Consider the following 16,682-nt stretch of genomic DNA (forward strand, 5'->3'; position numbering starts at 1 on the left):
CTTGGGCGGCACAAGAGCCCAGCCAGAGCTACACCCCAGGTGAACCCAGAATGGTCACAAAGTAGGCCACCAGTCGTGGGATCTAACACTTTATAAGTTTTGGTCCATTAGCATATTGGAGCTAATTGTCCAATTACAGCTTCAGCCCATGAAGTCCCATCCTTCTGGTTTTTCTCTCTTCAGTCCACTGTTGTTTATGCTCTTGGGCCTGAGATTTGGATCGGCTGTCCTTGGGTCCCCAGCTAGAGCAAGTATTGTTTTGTCTACCTACGCTGTGAAGAGAACTTACTATCCCTAATATGAAGCCCAGAGCCACATACAGCCCATCCCCCCATAAAGCACCACAGAATCTGAAAAATATAAAAACTAAAACCTGAGGCATCAATAGAGTTCACATTACCCAGTTCTTTCCACAGATATTGTCATCATGCTGTGGAAGCCAAAAAGGCAAAGGAGATGATGGCCAGGATCCATGATAGATCCTGGGGACTCTAATATTTATAACTTTTATAATATAAGTTTCAGTTACTTGGTCTCATGAGAGGCAGTTGTCCACTAGTTGAGTATTCAGTCTTGTCCATTCTCATGTCTGACTGAAAAAAGACTTCTCTTAGAAGCAAAAATAATCTTGGCCTAATTAGGATAACCCAAGTCACTACTTTTCCCTGTGATTTCAGGAAGTGCACCATTGCAGAAACTCCTCTCTAACTCCTTCTCATAAACTTTTTTCTTAAAAGTTTTTCCATGTTGGTATGATGCGTTGCTAAATTAAACCAGTAAGAAAGAGTAGAATCTTTCCTCCTCCACTGGGAATTGTTTTCAGTCTTGACATATTCATCCTGAGCCTGGTAGTCCCTCCTGCCCTGATTGTCAAAGTTAGACACATAACTGGAGCATGCCAGAGATACCTGCTCAGCCTGTGCACTCAACTCTTCTTCCCAGATGATATGCATTGACTCTTACCCACACACAGAACTTTAGAGGTACCAGGTGTTCTCTTAGTTCCAGAAGTGGTGTCACAGACACACTCTATCACCTTCATTGCACTCCCAGTTGGCACAGCTGTCTTAGAATAGAACATAAATGAAATTTCAATTATCTGTCTGGAATCAAATCTAGCAAGTACAGGCAATTGTTCCTGCTAGCTGAGTCCTAATCACCTCTATAACTGAAATAACCTAATCAAGAATCCTAGAAGATTGATCTGATCCCTAGAAGAAGTGTAATTTCAAGGAATTGTTTTGAAAAATTGATCTACGTAAAATGACGAGTTGTCACCTTACTTGAATGCAGGTAGTCTGTGTGGGTAGAGGTCTCAGCATGCCATATCCCATGCCACTATTATTTGCAATGTCAGCACTATTAATATTGAGGATTTTCCATGTGTAGAAATCCAACTGCATTGGACCCCCAAGGAAGTTTGTTCTAATACCTGTTTTTCAAATATGGTAAATGGACATACAACCAGATAAACTTAGTTGCCTGTAATTACCTCTAATTAGTTGCTCATCAGCAAATTTTCTTTTGTACCAGTCTAGTACTTCAACAGCAGCAGCCCCGCTGTGATATCTTTTCCAGTGCTTTTTGCCATTGCTGCCAGGCAGATAACGACCACATTGCATTTTCATTCATTCTGTAGTTCCAGTTAGTATTATCAGACAGAATCTCAGGAACATTGCTTGAAGATTTCTTCATCATTAGAGTGCTGGGTTTTTTATGGTGCAGTAGTTACCTTGACTCAGGCAGCATTCCTCATTCCTCACAGGAGAGGAATGTGTATAAATAGTGACACATCAGTATTTTCCACAAACATTTCATTTGGGTCGGCTCATCGTTTTATTTAATATCCCATCTGTCAAGCATGACTAATTGTTTATTTACATAGACATCTAGGGAAAGAAATAATACTGATGAAAAAGCATGCATGATAGATTGGGTTTTTTAAAATGCAGTGAGAAACTAAGAAAATCAAGGTTTGGGTTATATGCTGGGTTTCCTCCTTGATTGGAGGAAAGTTAGTTTCCTTCACAGTGGCTGGTATGGGGCTGTGTTTTGGATTTTGATGAACATAGCAATGGTAATAAAGATGTTTTTGTTATTGCTGAGCAGGGCTTACACAAAGCCAAGGCCTTTTCTTCTTTTCATAGTGCCTCACTGGCAAGAAAGCTGGGGGTTCATTGGAAGCTGGGAGGAGACACAGCCAGGACAAGTGACTCCAACTGACCAAAGGGATATTCTAGGCCATATGGCATCATACTTAGTATATAAAGTGGAGAAGAAGGATTAAGCAAGAAGGAGGAAATCGGGCAGACATTTGGAGTGATGGTGTTTGCTCTCCTAGAGATGGCAGAACGCCTGCCTGCCCATGGGAAACAGAGTGAATTCCTTGTTTTGCTTTGCTTTTTCTTTCTCTGATAAATTGTCATTATCTCAACCCACGAGTTTTCTGGCTTTTACCTTTCCAATTTGATTCTCTCCCTGATCTTTCTTGTGAGGGAATGAGCAAGTGGCTACATAGTGCTTGACTGTTCTCTGGGGTTAAACCATGACAGGTAGAAAACATTTTGCCTGAAGTACAGGCATCCATAAGCTGAGTGGACATAAACTGAGTTACAATTCTGCCTTTTTGCCTTTTTTCCAGGAGCAGTCTTTGACACCTTGAAGGTCATTCAAAGCACCTGGCTCATCTCTGCCAAACTATATTGTCTTCCCTGGAGTTTGTGCAGACAGCTTTTCCCATGCAAAATGGCCTCTCTCTTTTTTTTTTTTTTAATTTGTTTTTATTATGTTTTGGCCGGATTTCGGAATATTTTGGCTGGTTTTTGGAATGTTTTGGTTGGTATGATTTGTTTTGATGATGTTTTGCCAAGTTTTTTGAATGTTTTGATCAGTTCTGGCTGGTTTTCTAATGTTTTGGCATCTTTTCAGAATGTTTTGATCAGTTTTGCGGGTCTAAATTATTTTGGCGAGTTTTCGGAATGTTTTGGTTGGTTTTGATTTGTTTTTATGATGTTTTGGTGGTTTTTTGGAATGTTTTGGTGGTGTTTTAGAATGTTTTGTTTTCTCTTGTGTTGTTTTTATTGTGTTGGCAGGTTTTGGAATATTTGGATTCCTTTTGGCGGGTTTTAAAATATTTTGGCGGGTATTTGGAATGTTTTGGTTTGCTTTCATTTGTTTTGATTATGTTTTGGCAAGTTATTGAATGTTTCGATCACTTCTGACTGGTTTTCTAGTATTTTGGCATCTTTTCAGAATGTTTTGATCAGTTTTGGCAGGTTCTAAACTATTTTGTCAGGTTTTTGGAATGTTTTTGTTGGTTTTGATTTGTTTTTATGATGTTTTGGCCGGATTTCGGAATATTTTGGCTGGTTTTTGGAATGTGTTGGTTGGTTTTGATTTGTTTTGATGATGTTTTGGCTGGTTTTCGGAATGTTTTGGTGGGGCTTCAGAATGTTTTGTTTTCTCTTGTGTTGTTTTTATTGTGTTGGCAGGTTTTGGAATGTGTGGATTCCTTTTGGTGGGTTTTAAAATATTTTGTCGGGTTTTTGGAATGTTTTGGTTGGTTTTGATGTGTTTTGATGATGTTTTGCCAAGTTTTTTGAATGTTTTGATCAGTTCTGGCTGGTTTTCTAATGTTTTGGCATCTTTTCAGAATGTTTGGATCAGTTTTGTGGGTCTAAATTATTTTGGCAGGTTTTCGGAATATTTTGGTTGGTTTTGATTTGTTTTTATTATGTTTTGGCGGGTTTTCGGAATATTTTGGCTGGTTTTTGGAATGTTTTGGTTGGTTTTGATTTGTTTTTATGATGTTTTGACAAGGTTTTTGAACGTTTTGCTCAGTTCTGACTGGTTTTCTAATGTTTTGGCATCTTTTCCGAATGTTTTGATCAGTTTTGCGTGTCTAAATTATTTTGGCGAGTTTTGGGAATATTTTGGTTGGTTTTGATTTGTTTTTATGATGTTTTGGCGGGTTTTCGGAATGTTTTGATTGGGTTTTAGAATGTTTTGTATTCTCTTGAGTTGTTTTTATTGTGTTGGCAGGTTTTGGAATGTTTGGATTCCTTTTGGCGGGTTTTAAAATATTTTGGCTGGTATTTGGAATGTTTTGGTTTGCTTTCATTTGTTTTGATTATGTTTTGGCAAGTTATTGAATGTTTTGATCACTTCTGAGTGGTTTTCTAGTATTTTGGCATCTTTTCAGAATGTTTTGATCAGTTTTGGCAGGTTTTAAATATTTTGGCTGGTTTTTTATAATATTTTGTTTTGTTTAGATTTGTTTTTACTATATTTTTTCGCGTTTTTTGAATGTTTTGATCACTTCTGGCTGGTTTTATATTCTGGCGGGTTTTTAGAATTTTTAATATTTTGGCTCTTCTCGCAGAGATTATGGTGCCAGTTTTGGGGCGCTTCGTGGCGCTCCTGTGGCAAGATGCCTGGCAGTGGATCTTACGTTCTAAGGCTCTGTATCCAGACGCAATGTGCCACCAGACGCCACTGTGGCCGCTTTGACAGTGCTACGTGCCTCCTGTAAACTGACATCAGGAACATAGGCACATGAGTTTTTTTATCCCAGGGAAAATGGTCGTGTCCCTGTCCACGGGAAAGAGTCCTGGAGTGAATGGCTGCCTGCTGAAATTCCAAAGATCACAGGATGCCTCCCAGATGCAGCTGTCACCAAATGCAACCTTGGCTGTGTTGCAGTCCATTTTGGGAGGGGGCACCTTGGGGAGTCACTGGAGGGCCCCCTAGGCTGTGAGTGCACTGGCAGCAGCAGGCAGGCAAGGAGATTCCACAGGGATTCTGAGGGTGCAGATTAAATGAGGGTTTATTGGGGGTCCCATCCCCGGGAACAGCACGGTATCTGAGGGAAAAATGGGGAAGGGGGAGGGGGAAGGAGGGGGAGCCGAGGGGAGGGAAGGGCCAAGAGGGTAGGAAGGCGAAGAGGGAGGAAAGGCTAAGAGAGCAACTGGTCTCACTCGCACGGTTTATAAAGCAGATTGAAAGTGGGCACGGAATGAGACTTGTGCCAATGGGATTACAGATGCGGGATGCTCCAGGACAGGACCACAGGCTTGGGATAGACAATAACTTTTGGAGGGGTGAGACAGAGCATACCATTTAAATAAAATGCAATACTACATGGATGGTTTGACAGTGCCAAGTGTCTCCTGCAAATTGACATCAGGAACCTAGACTGGTAAGTTTTGTTTCCCAGTTAAAAGGGCCAGCAGTTTTGTAAAACGGCCAGTGGCAGGGAGTGGCCTGCTGCCTGCTGAAATTCCAAAGGTAGCAGGATGCCTCCAGGACACAAAGTGCAAAGATCAGCAAGTCTGGCTGGTATGACAGTAACACGTGCCTCCTGTGAACTATCAGGAAACTGGGCTGATGAGTTTTGTTTCCCAGGGAAAAGGGCCAGCATTTGGGTCCAACCACCAGTGGCCCAGACAGGCCGGATGCCTGCTGAAATTCCAAAGGTTGCAGGATGCCACCCAGACCAATGTGCCACCATCAGCAATGGTGGCTGGTTTGAAAGTGCCAGGTGCCTCCTGCAAACTGACATCAGGTACCTGGCCTGGTGAGTTTTGTTTCCCAGGGTAAAGGGTCAAGGTTCATGTTGAGGGGCAAGGGGCATGGAATGGACAACTGCCTGCTGAAATTCCAAAGGTGGCAGGATGCCTCCCAGACGCAAGGTGCCACCAGAGACAACTGTGGCTGGATTGACAGTGCCAAGTGCCTCCTGCAAACGGACATCAAGAACCCGGGCTGTTCAGTTTTGTTCCCCAGCCAAAAGGTCCTCTGTTTTTTGTAAGGTGTCAATGGCGCAGGATGGGCAGCTGCCTGCTGAAATTCCGAATGTCGCATGATGCCTCCCAGACGAAGGTACCACCATGAGCAACTCTGGCTGGTTTGACAGTGCCAAGTGCCTCCTGCAAACTGACATCACGCATCTGGCCTGGTCAGATTCGTTTCCCAGGCAAAAGGCCCAGTGTTCGTTTCCAGGTGACAGGGGCCCAGAGTGGCTGACTGACTGCCGAAATTCCGAACATCGCAGGATGCCTCCCAGCTGCAAGCTGCCAGTACATGCAACTGTGGCTGATTTTTCAGTGAAAAGTGCCTCCTGCAAAGGGACAACAGGAACATTGCCTGGTGAGTTTTGTTTCTCTGGGGAACGGCCATAGTTCCTGGGCAGGTTCCGGTGGACCGTAGCTGCAGGGTGTTTCTTAAAATTCCGAACATCTCAAGATACCTGCCAGGAGCAAGGCACCACCAGAGGCAACTGTGGCTGGTTGGACACTGCCAAGTGCCTCCTCCAAAGTGACCTCAGAAACCTGGTCTGGTGAGTGTTGTGTCTCATAGGAAAGGCCATGGTTAGTGTCCTGGTTCCTGTGGCCCGGGGCAGCAAGCTGCCTGCCGAAATTCCACACGTCTCAGGATGCCTTGAGGAAGCAAGGTGCCACCAGGGGCAAATGTGGCTGGTTTGACAGTGACAAGTGCCTCCTGTAACCTGACCTCAGGAACCTGGCCTGCTAAGTTTTGTTTCTGAGAGAGAAGGCCATGGTTCATGTCCAGGTTCCGATGGCCCAGTGTGGCCTGGTGCCTCTTAAAATTACGAACATCTCAGGATGCCTCCCTGAAGCAAGATGCCGCCAGAGGCAAGTGTGGCTGGTTTGACAGTGCCATATGACTCCTGCAAATTGACCACCGGAACCTGGCCTGGTGAGTTTTATTTCTCTGGCGAAAGGCCATGGTTCCTGGCCAGGTTCCGGTCTCTCACAGTGGCCGGTTCTGTGCTGAAATTCCCAAAGTCTCCGTATACCACCCAGAAGCAAGGTGCCAGCAGAGGCAAGTGTGGCTGGTTGAACAGTACCAAGTGCCTCCTGCAAACTGACATCAGGACCCTGGCCTGGGGAGTTTTGTTTCTCTGGGGAAAGGCCATCATTCCTGACTAGGACCACTGGCCCAGATGTCGGGGTGCCTGCTGAAATTCCGAATATCTCTCGATGCCTCGCAGATGCAAGGTGCCATCACAGGAAACTGTGATTGTTTTCACACTGCCAAGTGCCTCCTTCAAACTGACATCAGGAACTTGGCCTGGTGAGTTTTGTTTCTCAGAGAAAAGGCCATCGTTGGTGTCCAGGGTCCGGTGGCCAGGAGAGGACTTGTGCCTGCTGAAATTCCGAACACCCCAATAAACCAGCCAGAAGCAAGGTGCCACCACTGGCAACCATGGCTGGTTGGACAATGCTAAGTGCCTCTTGCAAACTGACCTCAGGAACTTTGCCAGGTAAGTTTTGTTTCTCTGGGGAGAGGCCATAGTTGCTGGCCAGATTCCGGTGGACCGTAGCTGCAGGGTGCTTCTTAAAATTCCGAACATCTCAGGACACCTGCCAGAAGCAAGGCACCACCAGAGGCAAGTGCGGCTGGTTGAACAGTGCCAAGTGCCTCTTGCAAACTGACAACAGGAACTTGGCCTGGTGAGTTTTGTGACTCTTAGGAAACGCCATGGTTCGTATCGTGGTTCCCGCGGCCCGGCGCAGCAAGCTGCCTGCTGAAATTCCGCACGACTCAGGATGCCTTGAGGAAGCAAATGCCACCAGGGGCAAATGTGGCTGGTTTGAGAGTGCCAAGTGCCTCCTGCACACTGACATCAGGAACCTGGCCTGCTGAGTTCTGTTTCTCAGAGGAAAAGCCATTGTTCTTGTCCCGCGTCCTGTAGGCAGCAGTGCCTGGCTGCCGGCTGTAATTCCGAACGTCTCAATATACATCCTAGAAGCAAGGCGCCACAACAGGCTACTGTGGCGGATTGGACAGTGCCAAATGCCTCCTGGAAATTGACATCAGGAACCTGGCCTGCTGAGTTTTCTTTCTCACTGAAATAGGCCATGGTTCATGTCCAGTTTCAGGAGGCCCGGTGTGGCTGGTTGTCTGTTAAAATTCCGAACATCTCAGAATGTCTCCCTGAAGCAAGATGCCACCACAGGCAACTATGGCTGGTTTGACAGTAGCAAGTGCCTGCTGCAAACGGACATCAGCAACCTGGCCTGCTGAGTTTTGTTTCTCTGGGGAAAGGCCATGGCTCCTGCCCAGGTTCCGGCCTCCTCCAGTGGCTGGCTGTGTGCCGAAATTCCCAAAGTCTCCAGATACCTCCCAGAAGCAAGGTGCAAGCAGAGGCAACTGAGGCTGGTTGAACTGTGCCAAGTGCCTCCTGCAATCTGACATCAGGAACCTGGCCTGGTGAGTTTTGTTTCTGAGAGAAAAGGCCATGGTTCATGTCCAGGTTCCGGTGGTTCAGCGTGGCCTGGTGCCTCTTAAAATCCTGAATATCTCAGGATGCCTCCCTGAAGCAACGTGCCACCAAGGAACTATGGCTGCTTTGAGAGTGCCAGGTGCCTCCTGCAAAGTGACATCAGGAACCTGGCCTGGTGACTTTTATTTCTCGGAGGAAAGGCCATGGTTCCTGGCCAGGTTCCGATCTCCCACAGTGGACAGCTGTGTGCTGAAATTCCCAAGGTCTCCAGATACCTCCCAGAAGCAAGGTGCAAGCAGAGGCAACTGAGGCTGGTTGAACTGTGCCAAGCGCCTCCCGCAAACTGACATCAAGAACCTGGCCTGCTGAGTTTTGTTTCTCTGGGGAAAGGCCATAGTTACTGTCCACCTTCCGGTGGCCCGTAGTGGCCGTGTGCATTTAGAACTTCCGAATGTCTCAGGATGCCTCCCTGAAGCAAGATGCCACCAGAGGCAACTATGGCTGGTTTGACAGTAGCAATTGCCTCCTGCAAACTGACATCAGGAATCTGGCCTGCTGAGTTTTGTTTCTGAGAGAAAAGGTATCTTTCCTGTCCAGGGTCTGGTGGCTCGGAGAGGCCTGGTGCCTGCTGAAATTCCGAACCTCCCAATATACCAGCCAGAAGCAAGGTGCCACCACTGGCAACCATGGCTGGTTGGACATTGCCAAGTGCCTCCTGCAAACTGACATCAGGAACCTGGCCTGCTGAGATTTGTTTCTCAGGGGAACGGCCATAGATCCTGTCCAGCTTCCGGAGGACCGTAGCTGCAGGGTGCTTCTTGAAATTCCGAAGATCTCAGGATACCTGCCAGAAGCAAGGCACCACCAGAGGCAACTGTGGGTTGTTTGACAGTGCCAAGTGCCTCCTGCAAACGGACATCAGGAACTTGGCCTGCTGAGTTTTGTGTCTCATAGGAAAGGCCATGGTTCATGTCCTGGTTCCCGTGGCCCGGGGCGGCAAGCTGCCTGCCGAAATTCCACACGTCTCAGGATGCCTTGCGGAAGCAAATGCCACCAGGGGCAAATGTGGCTGGTTTGAGAGTGCCAAGTGCCTCCTGCAAACTGACATCAGGAACCTGGCCTGCTGAGTTTTGTTTCTCTGGGGAAAGGCCATAGATCCTGCCCAGCTTACGGTGGACTGTAGCTGCAGAGTGCTTCTTGAAATTCCGAAAATCTCAGGATACCTGCCAGAAGCAAGGCACCACCAGAGGCAACTCTGGGTTGTTTGACAGTGCCAAGTGCCTCTTGCAAACGGACATCAGGAAGTTGGCCTGCTGAGTTTTGTGTCTCATAGGAAATGTCATCGTTCGAGTCTTGGTTCCCGTGGCCCGGGGCAGCAAGCTGCCTGCAGAAATTCCGCAGGTCTGAGGATGCCTCCCAGAAGCAAGGCGCCACCAGAGGCAAGTGTGGCTGGTTTGACAGTGCCAAGTGCCTCCTGCAAACTGACATCAGGAACCTGGCCTGCTGAGTTTTGTTTCTCTGGGGAAAAGATATCCTTTCTATCCAGGGCCCGGTGGCCCCGCGTCGCCAGCTGCCTGCTGAAATTCCAAATATCTCAGAATGCCTCCCAGAAGAAGCAAAGCGCCACCAGAGGCAAATGTGGCTGGTTTGACAGTGCCAAGTGTCTTCTGAAAACTGACATCAGGAACCTGGCCTGCTGAGTTTTGTTTCTGAGAGAGAAGGCCATGGTTCCTGTCCTGGTTCCGGTGGCCCAGCGTGGCCTGGTGCCTCTTAAAATTCCGAACATCTCAGGATGCCTCTCAGTAGCAAGGTGCCGCCAGAGGCAAGAATGGCTGGTTTGACAGTGCCAAGTGCCTCCTGCAAACTGACAGCAGGAACCTGGCCTGCTGAGTTTTCTTTCTCATAGGAAAGGCCGTCATTCCTGTCTAGGACCACTGGCCCAGATGGCGGGCTGTCAGCAGTAATTCCGATCGTCTCCATATACCTCCCTGAAGCAAGGTTCCACCAAAGATAACTGTGGCTGGTTTGAGAGTGTCAAGTGCCTCCTGCAAATGGACCTCAGGAACCTGGCCTGCTGAGTTTCGTTTCACTGAGGAAAGGCCATGGTTCGTGTCCAGTTTCCCGTTGCCTTGCATGGCAAGCTGCCTTCTGAAATTCCGCACGTCTCAGGATGCCTTCCAGAAGCAAGGTGCCACCAGAGGCAAATGTAGCTGGTTTGACAGTGCCAAGTGTCTTCTGAAAACTGACATCAGGAACCTGGCCTGCTGAGTTTTACTTCTCTGGGGAAAGTCCATTGTTCTTGTCCAGCGTCCTGTGGCCCGGTGTGGCAGGGCGGCAGCTGAAATTCCGCTCATCTCGGGACGCCTACCAGAGGCAACGTTCCACCAGAGGCACTTGTGGTGATTTCACAGTGCCAAGCGCCTCCTGCAAACTGACATCAGGGACCTGGCCTGCTGAGTTTTGTTTCTCTGGGGAAAGGCCATAGTTACTGTCCACCTTCCGGTGGCCCGTAGTGGCCGGGTGCATTTAGAACTTCTGAATGTCTCAGGATGCCTCCCTGAAGCAAGATGCCACCACAGGCAACAGTGGCTGGTTTGACAGTGCCAAGTGCCTCCTGCAAACTGACATCAGGAACCTGGCCTGGTGACTTTTGTTTCTCTGGGGAAAGGCCATGGTTCTTGTCCAGTGCCCGGTGGCCTGGAGTGGCCGGCTGCCTGCTGAAATTCCGCACGGATCAGGATGCCTCCCTGACCGAAAGTACCACTACAGGCAACTGTGGCTGGTTTGACAGTGCCAAGTGCCTCCTGCAAATTGACATCAGGAACCTGGCCTGGTGACTTTTGTTTCTCTGGGGAAAGGCCATTGTTCATGTCCAGGGCCTTGAGGCCCGGAGTGGCCGGCTGCCTGCTGAAATTCCGCACGGATCAGGATACCGCCTAGATGCAAGGTGCCCCCACAGGCAACTGTGGCTGGTTTGACAGTGCCAAGTGCCTCCTGCAAACTGACATCAGCAACCTGGCCTGGTGACTTTTGTTTCTCTGGGGAAAGGCCATGGTTCATGCCCAGGGCCTGGTGGCCCGGAGCGGCCGGCTGCCTGCTGAAATTCCGCACGGATCAGGATACCGCCTAGATGCAAGGTGCCGCCACAGGCAACAGTGGCTGGTTTGACAGTGCCAAGTGCCTCCTGCAAACTGACATCAGGAACCTGGGCTGGTAACTTTTGTTTCTCTGGGGAAAGGTCATCGTACATGTCCAGGGCCTGGTGGCCCGGAGTGGCCGGCTGCCTGCTGAAATTCCGCACGAACCAGGATGCCTCGCTGACCGAAAGTACCACTACAGGCAACTGTGGCTGGTTTGACAGTGCCAAGTGCCTCCTGCAAACTGACATCAGGAACGTGGCCTGGTGACTTTTGTTTCTCTGGGGAAAGTGCATTGTAGATGTCCTGGGCCGGGTGACCCAGAGTGGCCGTCTGCCTGCTGAAATTCCGCATCGGCACAGGATGCCTTCCAGAACGAAGGTACCACCACAGGCAACTGTGGCTGGTTTGACAGTGCCAAGTGCCTCCTGCAAACTGACATCAGGAACCTGGCCTGGTGACTTTTGTTGCTCTGGGGAAAGGCCACAGTTCGTGCCCAGTGCCCGGTGGCCCGGAGTAGCCGGCTGCCTGCTGAAATTCCGCACGGATGAGGATACCTCCAGGATGCAAGATGCCCCCACAGGAAACTGTGGCTGGTTTGACAGTGCCAAGTGCCTTCTGCAAACTGACATCAGCACCCTGGCCTGGTGACTTTTGTTTCTCTGGAGAAAGGCCATGATTCATGTCCAGGGCCTTGCGGCCCGGAGTGGCCGGCTGCCTGCTGAAATTCCGCACAAATTAGGATGCCTCTCAGATGGAAAGTGCCCCCACAGGCAACTGTGGCTGGTTTGACAGTGCCAAGTGCCTCCTGCAAATTGACATCAGGAACCTGGCCTGGTGACTTTTGTTTCTCTGGGGAAAGGCCATCATTCGTGTCCAGGGTCGGGTGGCCCGGAGTGGCCGGCTGCCTGCTGGAATTCCTCACGGATCAGGATACCTCTCAGATGCAAGGGGCCCCCACAGACAACTGTGGGTCGTTTGACAGTGCCAAGTGCCTCCTGCAAACTGACATCAGGAACCTGGCCTGGTGACTTTTGTTTCTCTGTGGCTAGGCCACTGTACATGTCCAGGGCTCAGTGGCCCGGAGTGGCCGGCTGCCTGCTGAAATTCCGCACGGTTGAGGATACCTCCCAGATGCAAGGTGCTCCCACAGGCAGCTGTGCCTGGTTTGACAGTGCCAAGTGCCTCCTGCAAACTGACATCAGGAACCTGGCCTGGTGACTTTTGTTTCTCTGGGGATAGGCCATCATTCGTGTCCAGTGCCCGGTGGCCCGGAGTGGCCGGCTGCCTGCTGGAATTCCGCACGGATCAGGATACCTCCCAGATGCAAGGGGCCCCCACAGGCAACTGTGGCTGGTTTGACAGTGCCAAGTGCCTCCTGCAAACTGACATCAGGAACCTGGCCTGCTGACTTTTGTTTCTCCGGGGGCAGGCCATTTTACATGTCCGGGGCCCAGTGGCCCGGAGTGGCCGGCTGCCTGCTGAAATTCCGCACGGATCAGGATGCGTCCCAGATGCAAGGTTCCCCAACAGGCAACTGTGGCTGGTTTGACAGTGCCAAGTGCCTCCTGCAAACTGACATCAGCAACCTGGCCTGGTGACTTTTCATTCTCTGGGGAAAGGCCATGGTTCATGTCCAGGGCCTGGTGGCCGGTAGTGGCCGGCTGCCTGCTGAAATTGCAAACGGATCACGATGCCGCCCAGATGCAAGGTGCCCCCACAGGCAACAGTGGCTGGTTTGACAGTGCCAAGTGCCTCCTGCAAACTGACATCAGGAACCTGGCCTGGTGAGTTTTCTTTCTCAGGGGAAAGGCCATCATTCGTGTCCAGTGCCCGGTGGCCTGGAGTGGCCGGCTGCCTGCTGAAATTCCGAACGGATCAGGATACCGCCTAGATGCAAGGTGCCGCCACAGGCAACAGTGGCTGGTTTGACAGTGCCAAGTGCCTCCTGCAAACTGACATCAGGAACCTGGGCTGGTAACTTTTGTTTCTCTGGGGAAAGGTCATCGTACATGTCCAGGGCCTGGTGGCCCGGAGTGGCCGGCTGCCTGCTGAAATTCCGCACGGTTGAGGATACCTCCCAGATGCAAGGTGCTCCCACAGGCAGCTGTGCCTGGTTTGACAGTGCCAAGTGCCTCCTGCAAACTGACATCAGGAACGTGGCCTGGTGACTTTTGTTTCTCTGGGGATAGGCCATCATTCGTGTCCAGTGCCCGGTGGCCCGGAGTGGCCGGCTGCCTGCTGGAATTCCTCACGGATCAGGATACCTCCCAGATGCAAGGGGCCCCCACAGGCAACTGTGGCTGGTTTGACAGTGCCAAGTGCCTCCTGCAAACTGACATCAGGAACCTGGCCTGCTGACTTTTGTTTCTCCGGGGGCAGGCCATTTTACATGTCCGGGGCCCAGTGGCCCGGAGTGGCCGGCTGCCTGCTGAAATTCCGCACGGATCAGGATACCGCCTAGATGCAAGGTGCCGCCACAGGCAACAGTGGCTGGTTTGACAGTGCCAAGTGCCTCCTGCAAACTGACATCAGCAACCTGGCCTGGTGACTTTTGTTTCTCTGGGGAAAGGCCACAGTTCGTGCCCAGTGCCCGGTGGCCCGGAGTGGCCATCCGCCTGCTGAAATTCCGAACGGATGAGGATACCTCCAGGATGCAAGATGCCCCCACAGGCAACTGTGGCTGGTTTGACAGTGCCAAGTGCCTCCTGCAAACTGACATCAGGAACCTGGCCGGGTGACTTTTGTTTCTCTGGGGAAAGGTCATCGTACATGTCCAGGGCCTGGTGGCCCGGAGTGGCCGGCTGCCTGCTGAAATTCCGCACGGACCAGGATGCCTTGCTGACCGAAAGTACCACCACAGGCAACTGTGGCTGGTTTGACAGTGCCAAGTGCCTCCTGCAAACTGACATCAGGAACGTGGCCTGGTGACTTTTGTTTCTCTGGGGAAAGTGCATTGTAGATGTCCTGGGCCGGGTGACCCAGAGTGGCCGTCTGCCTGCTGAAATTCCGCATCGGCACAGGATGCCTTCCAGAACGAAGGTACCACCACAGGCAACTGTGGCTGGTTTGACAGTGCCAAGTGCCTCCTGCAAACTGACATCAGCAACCTGGCCTGGTGACTTTTGTTGCTCTGGGGAAAGGCCACAGTTCGTGCCCAGTGCCCGGTGGCCCGGAGTGGCCGGCTGCCTGCTGAAATTCCGCACGGATGAGGATACCTCCAGGATGCAAGATGCCCCCACAGGAAACTGTGGCTGGTTTGACAGTGCCAAGTGCCTTCTGCAAACTGACATCAGCACCCTGGCCTGGTGACTTTTGTTTCTCTGGGGAAAGGCCATGATTCATGTCCAGGGCCTTGCGGCCCGGAGTGGGCGGCTGCCTGCTGAAATTCCGCACAAATTAGGATGCCTCTCAGATGGAAAGTGCCCCCACAGGCAACTGTGGCTGGTTTGACAGTGCCAAGTGCCTCCTGCAAATTGACATCAGGAACCTGGCCTGGTGACTTTTGTTTCTCTGGGGAAAGGCCATCGTACATGTCCAGGGTCGGGTGGCCCGGAGTGGCCGGCTGCCTGCTGGAATTCCTCACGGATCAGGATACCTCTCAGATGCAAGGGGCCCCCACAGACAACTGTGGGTCGTTTGACAGTGCCAAGTGCCTCCTGCAAACTGACATCAGGAACCTGGCCTGGTGACTTTTGTTTCTCTGTGGCTAGGCCACTGTACATGTCCGGGGCTCAGTGGCCCGGAGTGGCCGGCTGCCTGCTGAAATTCCGCACGGTTGAAGATACCTCCCAGATGCAAGGTGCTCCCACAGGCAGCTGTGCCTGGTTTGACAGTGCCAAGTGCCTCCTGCAAACTGACATCAGGAACCTGGCCTGGTGACTTTTGTTTCTCTGGGGATAGGCCATCATTCGTGTCCAGTGCCCGGTGGCCCGGAGTGGCCGGCTGCCTGCTGGAATTCCTCACGGATCAGGATACCTCCCAGATGCAAGGGGCCCCCACAGGCAACTGTGGCTGGTTTGACAGTGCCAAGTGCCTCCTGCAAACTGACATCAGGAACCTGGCCTGCTGACTTTTGTTTCTCCGGGGGCAGGCCATTTTACATGTCCGGGGCCCAGTGGCCTGGAGTGGCCGGCTGCCTGCTGAAATTCCGCACGGATCAGGATACCGCCTAGATGCAAGGTGCCGCCACAGGCAACAGTGGCTGGTTTGACAGTGCCAAGTGCCTCCTGCAAACTGACATCAGCAACCTGGCCTGGTGACTTTTGTTTCTCTGGGGAAAGGCCACAGTTCGTGCCCAGTGCCCGGTGGCCCGGAGTGGCCATCCGCCTGCTGAAATTCCGAACGGATGAGGATACCTCCAGGATGCAAGATGCCCCCACAGGCAACTGTGGCTGGTTTGACAGTGCCAAGTGCCTCCTGCAAACTGACATCAGGAACCTGGCCGGGTGACTTTTGTTTCTCTGGGGAAAGGCCATCGTTCCTCTCCAGTGCCCGGTGGCCCGGAGTGGCTGGCTGCCTGCTGAAATTCCGCACGGATAAGGATATCTCCCAGATGAAAGGAGTACCCACAGGCAACTGTGGCTGGTTTGACAGTGCCAAGTGCCACCTGCAAACTGACATCAGGAACCTGGCCTGGTGACTTTTGTTTCTCTGGGGAAAGGCCATGGTTTATGTCCAGGGCCTGGTGGCCCAGACTGGCCGGCTGCCTGCTGAAATTCCAAACGGATCAGGATGCGTCCCAGATGCAAGGTTCCCCAACAGGCAACTGTGGCTGGTTTGACAGTGCCAAGTGCCTCCTGCAAACTGACATCAGCAACCTGGCCTGGGGAGTTTTCATTCTCTGGGGAAAGGCCATGGTTCATGTCCAGGGCCTGGTGGCCGGGAGTGGCCGGCTGCCTGCTGAAATTGCAAACGGATCACGATGCCGCCCAGATGCAAGGTGCCCCCACAGGCAACAGTGGCTGGTTTGACAGTGCCAAGTGCCTCCTGAAAACTGACATCAGGAACCTGGCCTGGTGAGTTTTCTTTCTCAGGGGAAAGGCCATCATTCGTGTCCAGTGCCCGGTGGCCTGGAGTGGCCGGCTGCCTGCTGAAATTCCGAACGGATCAGGATACCGCCTAGATGCAAGGTGCCGCCACAGGCAACAGTGGCTGGTTTGACAGTGCCAAGTGCCTCCTGCAAACTGACATCAGGAACCTGGGCTGGTAACTTTTGTTTCTCTGGGGAAAGGTCATCGTACATGTCCAGGGCCTGGTGGCCCGGAGTGGCCGGCTGCCTGCTGAAATTCCGCACG

The sequence above is a fragment of the Passer domesticus genome, chromosome 13 (assembly GCF_036417665.1).
Source record: "Passer domesticus isolate bPasDom1 chromosome 13, bPasDom1.hap1, whole genome shotgun sequence".
Lineage (NCBI taxonomy): Eukaryota > Metazoa > Chordata > Aves > Passeriformes > Passeridae > Passer > Passer domesticus.